Source organism: Numenius arquata, chromosome 18 (assembly GCF_964106895.1).
Source record: "Numenius arquata chromosome 18, bNumArq3.hap1.1, whole genome shotgun sequence".
Taxonomy (NCBI): domain Eukaryota; kingdom Metazoa; phylum Chordata; class Aves; order Charadriiformes; family Scolopacidae; genus Numenius; species Numenius arquata.
Window position 1 is genome coordinate 6,522,024 of NC_133593.1, and position 7,915 is coordinate 6,529,938.

Below are 7,915 nucleotides of genomic sequence, written 5' to 3' on the forward strand. Positions count from 1 at the left end.
GTTATTTTGTCCAGAACGGTGCAGGGATAAAAGGACTTCTAGACGACAATTGCTTTTAATATTTTTGCAACGTGTCTCTGGAAACGCATTGCTGCTAACGTATATTGGAATCAGTCTGCTGATGTGTTGGCTAACGCTTAGCTGCTCAGCAAAAGGGAACCCGTTACAGAGGTTGAAAAACCTCTGAAATCTTGAAAAACCAGCCTGAAACAAGACTGTTGGCTCAGGTACCTTCACGAGGCACAAAACAAAATCACCTCATGGAAATTGTGGAGAGGAGTGTCTAATGTCTTTTAAAAGGTGCCACCTACCATGTGGCTTTGGTACCGTAGTCTGCAAGGTCGATATTGCAGATGTCACTTGCATTATTGTAAAGCCGGGGTGCTAATAATGCTGACGTAACGTGGTTGAATTTTACCCACTTAGAAATGTTTTAGTCACTACTTAAACTTACCACTTTATACAATTGAGTAACACCCAGCACAGAGATTCTGGAAATGTAATTTTGATGTAATAGATCATTTAAAGAAAAATAGGAGTATTCCCTATATATTAATAATTGTTGTCACGATTAAGCTATATTTCTTTTTTAATTAAGAATCTGCATTGTGAATTATAATATTATATTTCAATTATTTCCATTGTTATAAAAAGGAATAGCAGATTTGGAATATATTCCTTAATGCTTTTAGGAATAATAATAACTGTTCATGGAAGACTTGTGCCTGTTTTTAGCCTTAGAAATTCTAAATGTTTACAGTATCTACAAAAAAAAAAAGAAGCTCTATAGAATCAGGTCATTTACAAAGGCTTTTGGTAAATGAGAAAACCCTATATGTATGTTCCTATTAGCAGAAGTAAGAGAAATAGTTAATGTATATTATTTTATTACTAACTCTTTTTACATTCTGTGATACTAAACTTTGTTCTAGAGTTAGGGTCAAATGATGATACTAGACAAGTGCTTCCTTCACCTCACCACCTTCAGACAATTAAGTCTCGTTTTTAGCATTCTTGTTGATCCTTCCTGGTGTAATATCAGGAAAAAGAATTTTCAACCTTCATATTCAAATATTTCTCCAATTTCTCCAATTATAAAGCAGTACATATGGCTGGTAGATTTCTTTCCACACTGAAAGAGGCAGCCATTGCAGAATCATGTTCTTTTCAGAAGGTTATTGTTGCACTTCTGACATTAGCAACCACATCCCAAAATTGAATTTCTTCCTGTGCAAAACTGAAAGGTAGATCTAAACATCTGAAGATGTTACTGTTTTGTGAGGTAGAGAAAACTCGAGTATTTTTCAAAAAGACCCCACTCAAAATAATCCTAAAGAGAGAGGAAAAGTAAATGTTTGCATATTGCATTCCATTGGATTAGTTAATCCAAGGATGTTGCTTATTAAGAAACGTGTTAATTGCCATGATCAAAATTCTCAGTTACCTGGGGCAATTTTTAGAATAATTCCAAGAACTTTATGATCAAATTGTCTTGCAAAAAAAAGAGGCAAATTGTTTGTCATACTTTTATGTATTTAATTTAGGAATTTTTAGTAAATTGTCTCTCTGAGGTGGGGACATACGGCTCTAATGATCTCTTTTCCAATGTTTACTGACAGAGAATCATTGTCAAGTGCTGAGTTTTGAGTCCAGAGCTTAAATTTTGAAATGGAGGGAAGGAAGAAATTACGTGCATTTGGATCTTATTTTAAGTTATTTTAAATTGTTTTCTTAAATATTGGCCTTTGTGTTACAGAGTTGCTCTGCTTGTGTTTGACAACCCAAAATTAAGTCAAGCCAAGACCAGTAAAGTATGCCTAAATTGAGAGGAAGCTTGCATGGTTTGTTCACTATTCTGCTGGCTTCTTTTCTGTTTTTCCAGGGAATCTTAAACTGCAAACTACAGTTTCTAATAAAATTACGTAAGATCTTAGAGCTGAGGCTTACAAAGTTTTGGCTGCTTGTACACTTCAGACATGTAAGTTGAGGATTTTCAGCATCAGTTTATTTAGAGACTACAATGGGAATTGCAGTTTTACTGGGTTATTTGGTGTTTCTTTGCCCCTTCCCAGATACGTATTTCCATGGGACATAACTCTGGTTTGAATTTCAGCACTCCTTGCAGAAATGGAACAGAATCTGATTTAACAGTATAACTTTTGGGTTGGCTTTTAGAATTTTTCTATTGTTATTCCGGAGAAGCTATAGTGACAAAATTCCTGTTTCGGTCATGTTTGCTATTTCTTAATATGCACACACTGATATTTTTATAACTTTTTCCTGTTTATTGCGTAAGTAAGTAAGGAAGACTACCGAACCAAAAAGATAAAAATTAAAATCTTGCTCTGTATCGGTTGCATCTTAATCGAAGCTTTTCATCCTTCAAATCCTTCAGAAGACAGCAAACGTTAAGTGCAATATCGAAAAGAAAACATGGATTTGAGCCAACATGCTTTCATCAAACGCATACATTCTGTGTCGTGATTTGTGCGAGTTAACAATATTGCTATTGACTCCACTTGTTCTAAGCAGTCTTTGTTTACAATGATTTAGATGAGATTGCCTAATATGTGTTCGTTTTTTGACAGAAACAGAAGAGTTGTGCAGGCGGATGTCAGGGGAGTGTAATCTAATAACTGGTTTATATAACATTATCTTTTCTTGGCGTTTAGAGTAATTTTTGAAATTCTGCGTTTGCAACAAAAATGTGAGTAGCTGATCTACTAAATCCATGTTTAAGATGATCGGTGTTTTTGTATATCATGAATGCTTTATAATTGTCTAATTAAACTAAATGCATATGTAATACTGCTTTTTTTTTTCCTTTACTTTAGGACTTTCCCTTGTATCTGGCTAGGCCAGAGGTTTGCTAGAACATACTTACTGGTTTCTCTGTACTTCTATTTAGCTTTTTTGCCACTTTATCATCATCTCTGTAGCTGCTTTTCCACCCCCACACTCCCAAATACCGTGTTTGTGAGCTGACACTGTAGACACATTGGCCGTGCAGTCAAGGGTCTCAGGTCATCAATGGAATGTCGCTGTGAATATCATGTTTGCAAATCATTAAAAGGACGACACACATCAGTCCCTTCAGCTCATTCAAAATGAAGAGAAGACATTTGTTATTTTGTGTTCTGAGACAGGATACGTGCCATTTGTGGCTCCAAATTGATGTAAAGGAACATGTGTTAGAATCAACTTTTTTTTTCCCCTCTTCTGCTAAATAAGAAGTCTCAAATATTTTCAAAGCATGGGTTGTGTATCCGGATTGCAGTGATTACTCTGGTTTTTATGAATACTGAGGTAATAGTGGGACAGTTGAGGGATAGTTATTTCAAAAGTAGAATTGCACGCTATTTTTTTTAGGTTGCTGTGTGTCTGAGTAAAAACGTAACAAGACTAACCTTTTTAACAACCCCTCTATATATGCATAGTCTGGTGGTTTTTAACAGGAAGCAAAGGGAGGTCTTACTGTCGGGTCTCATAGTCAGTGACTTGGCCAATTTCACAGCACGCTGAATGTTTCTGCATCAGTTTTACACTTGTAAAATAGGAAGGAAACCTACTTATCTTTATAGAGCACTCAAAACTGATATGAAAAGATACTTACGTGCAGCATCCACTTAATGGCTGTTGATTTCAAGAGTTCAAAAAAAATCTTAACATAACTTCTCAACTTGGTGCAGGCTTCTGAACTCGAACACCACAGTACTCCCCACAGTAATCTGAAACGCTCATTGCTGAACCTCCGTCCTCTTTGGAGGAAAGTGAAGGTGCATCTTTGATCTGGGAAGCCTTTGAGCCATTAGCAGATTCTTGCTTGTCCTCATGGTGCATGTTTTTTTCTAATACTGCTGGATTATTTATTTTTTTTTAAAGCTGATTTTAGCCCAAATTTATAGTGAGGGATCAGTTTCTGCATTGATGAGGGTGTGGGTTCTTTGGTTTGTTTGGGGGGTTTCTAGGTCTTGGTTATCCAAATAGCAAAACCAGTAAGTTATTGCAGCAGAAAGTTCTGCATACCCCTTTTTTGATGGATTTTTTTTTTAAGTTTTAGGAAGTCTGCCTGGGAGACACCTCATGATGTAATATATGCAAATACCTGAATTGGTTAATGTGGATATTTTTGAGGTTTTTTTGTTGTTGTTGAGTTGTGTAATACTTTTTCCTGAACCTAACGTTGGTTTCCTGATAAACTTTTTTATGCCTTAGATATCCCCCTGCTCCCATCTTGTACAATCACTGATCCCGGAGGTGTTCAATATATGGAAAAGTAATGGCTATTACCGTTACAGGAGAATCAAGAACCTTCCTTGATTCTCAATGAGCCCATTAAGGGAATCGGTACTTGTTAATCCAATTGCCGTCTCCGTTCTGCTCCGCTTGGCTGCCTGTGGCTTCAGCAGGGAGACAGAGCGCTCGGGGTTGGGTCTGGTTCCACAAGTCCTTGAAGGCGAAAGTCAAAGACTTCTGTCGTGTGAGAAATTTACTGATTTGCATAAGCACATAATCTGGCCTTTCCTGAAGCGATGGTTAAATTTCCAACAAACTCTGAAGGATGTTGATACTTCAAACTGTTGTAAGCGATAGCTTTGTCAAACCCTAATCTGTGTTGTGCCAGACTGTTCCAATGTCTGAATTGTGAAAGACGGAGAGGTTGGGGTTGGCCAGTTCTTTTGTTCATGGTTCTCGGTGTATCTGTGTTTTCCCAGTGAGATCTGAACCCGAGCGAGGTTGCAGATCACTGTCCCCGGGACTGAATACAGCCCATTTCCAGTCTGTCCTGTGCATTGAGCATGTGTTGGTTTTTGCAAAAATGAAAGCGGGAGGGAATCAGTTCTCCAGTGTATTTCCCCAGGGACAATCCTCACCAGCTCTGAAGAACTTCGGTGAGATCCCGACCTATGCTCCCCCACATCTCCATGTGTTAGATGAAGTGTAAGAGATGTGAGGAGATGAGCTCTCTAGCCTGAAGAGTCACCGCGAGGTAATGACTCTGACCGGATTCCCCCTTGGTCCTCGTGCCTTTCTCTAACCTTTAAGATGAACAACTCTGTGTGCAGGAAGTGTTTTACTTCTCTCTGCTGCACCCTCAAATTTGTTTGCAAGGTGTCTATTTAGTCTGCTTTAAACTAAAGGGATTATTTTAATATTACAATATGGTGACTGATAGTTGTTAAAAGAATCAGCGAAAATCTTATTACTGACAAAAATAAGTGAATAAATGAATTTAAAAACTTTATTTATAGCATAAGCATTTTAATTTCACTCTTCTGCTTTATTTTTTTTCTGAAGACTTAAGAAATGTAAACTCTTACTTCTTTTAAGGGCTTACATCTGTTTCTTAGTAGTGTGTATTCAGGCTAAGCACCTGTATTTTGGGGTTTGAGGGCCTCGTTTACTTCTCGCTGTGAGCTGCAGGATAAGCGCATGATCTCTCACCTGTTTGCTTTTTTTCCTTAAAAAAAAATAACTACTGATATAAGTTATGATATTCTAGCTTCATTTGGCATTTACAACCTCTGGGAACCTTCCTTCCCAATTCTGTTCTTGCTGCTCGTTCTTGTTTATAGATGACCTGGGACAGGGGACGCGATGAGGAAGATGATGGAAGTGCCAATGGGGAGAGTCTCATGTCAGAGCTGAGTGTTTGCATTGCAGAGCGTTCTTTCATTTTATTTCAACCCCTGTGCTATGTGAGGCAGAGGAACCTTCATCACTGTTCACGTGAGGATCCCGTCTGTCTGGGAGCCCGGCTCAGCTTGACTGCGTTCGTTAATTTTCTGTGTAAGTTCGTTGTACTGTGATTTATTGAGCTAAATGAGTGGGAAAATCCAGTGGCTGTGGATTGTGCTGGGAAGTGCAGCAGGGGCGGGCGAGGTGGCTGCGGGGCTCACACTACTTGAATTTCAGCATCATTCTTTAGAGGTCTGAGGGCCTTTTTGCCACAGCTTATGCGTTGGATCTTTCTTTTCTGCACGGCCAAGCAGAGCAATCAGGTTTGGGATGCAACTGCCTGGCAGGTAAGAGAAGACTTCAAAGCAAGGAATGTGGAAAGATGGCCTGTTAGCTCATCATAAATCTCGGGGACCTGATATTGCTTTCACTTTCTTCATTTAATAAGTATACTCTGGACAATTTACAGACCACGCTGGCTGTAAGTTATGATTGGAGTTGTATTGATCTCTTTCGTTACAAATGGTTGTGAATTGTTTCCAGGTTGTTCAGTCACAGCAGAGAGGACCCAGGATAGTTTTCAGTTTGGGGCTATGGGAACATAATTTCATTTAACAAACAGAAAGCACCTCCAGTCTTTCATTAACTTTCTGCAAATAAGCTAGATTTCAGAGGGTAATTATGTTCTGTTATTATCTTCTGTATATAGTCCTCTAACTGGAAATTGCTTTCCAGAACAGCAGTTCTTACTCGTTTTACTTAACACAAGCTTAGTATAAGTTTACCTACACTTTCACTGTGACTTTTATAAATGGATTTTGTTTTGCTGAATTATAAATTGTATGTGTCTATGCATTGTAACCCGTAATGCCTTTGAAAATCCAGCCTGGATGCTAATGATCAGGGTTTGGAATTATCTCCAAATGTGTTTTATTTTAAGTAAGTTGATGTGTGATGTTTAATACTGTGGGTATAGTAGTGTATTACTTCTTACTATGTTTCGCTTTTCAGTTCAGTAATATATAGTCTATGTTTTTTATTTAAAATACATAGAAGACAAATGTGGGTATAAAGTTTGTGTTGTGCAATAAAAGTATGTTATACTGAAACTTGTGGGAATCTGGCTAATCTGGTCTGCATCCCCCTCCTCACCTTCCCTGTCATTGGCGTTTGCTTTGCACGGCTGCAAATGACAATTAAGACACCAGTCTGCGTCCCAGGCTTCGTTTAACGGCACCGACCACTCCCTCATTCACCATCACTTCCTTTGCAGATGGCACCGACGCGGCGGCGGCAGTCTCCTCAGGGACACCGACCGATACCACTTTGTTTGGATTCTGCTTCCTTCCCTCCGTAAGCAGCCCAGGGAAGGGCTGTGGCTGAACCTGCCTGTGCAGTGCTTGACAAGAAATACTAGTTCCTGGATTTGGAATCATAGCCTTGTACAGGTGGGAAGGGACCTTTCAGATCATGGAGTCCAACCATTAACCTGACGCTGCCAAACCCACCACTAACCCATGTCCCTCAGCACTACGTTTACCACTCTTTTAAACACCTCCAGGGATGGTGACGCCACCACTTCCCTGCGCAGCCTTTTCCAATGCTTCATAACCCTTTCTGAGGAGAACTTTTTTCCCAATATCCATCCTATCCAATCCTTTGTTGCGCCAGGGGAGGTTCAGGCTGGATATTAGGAAAAATTTTTTCACTGAAAGGGTTATCAGACATTGGAATGGGCTGCCCAGGGAGGTGGTTGAGGCACCATCCCTGAAAGTGTTCAAAAGACAGGTTGACGTGGTGCTGGGAGACATGGTTTAGTGATGGTGTTGCATTTTGTTGTTTTGTGGGTGTTTATTTTTGTCAGTTAGGTTGATGGTTGGACAAGATGATCTTGAAGGTCCCTTCCAACCTAGAAGATTCTGTGATTCTGTAAACCTCCCCTGGTGCAGCTTGAGGCCCTTTCCTCTTGTCCCATTGCCTGTTCCTTGGAAGAAGAGACCAACAACCCCCCCCTACACCCTCCTTTCAGGGAGTTGTAGAGAGCAGTAAGGTCTCCCCTCAGCCTCCTCTTGCTGACCTGCCTGGGTTCAGACGTATTTTCCCCTCGTTTCTGAAGTAACTGGTTCAACAAGGGCAAATGTAGGGTCCTGCGCCTGGGGAGGAAGAACCCCGGGCACCAATATAGGTTAGGGATGGATCTTCTGGAAAGCACTACTGAGGAGAAGGATCTGGGAGT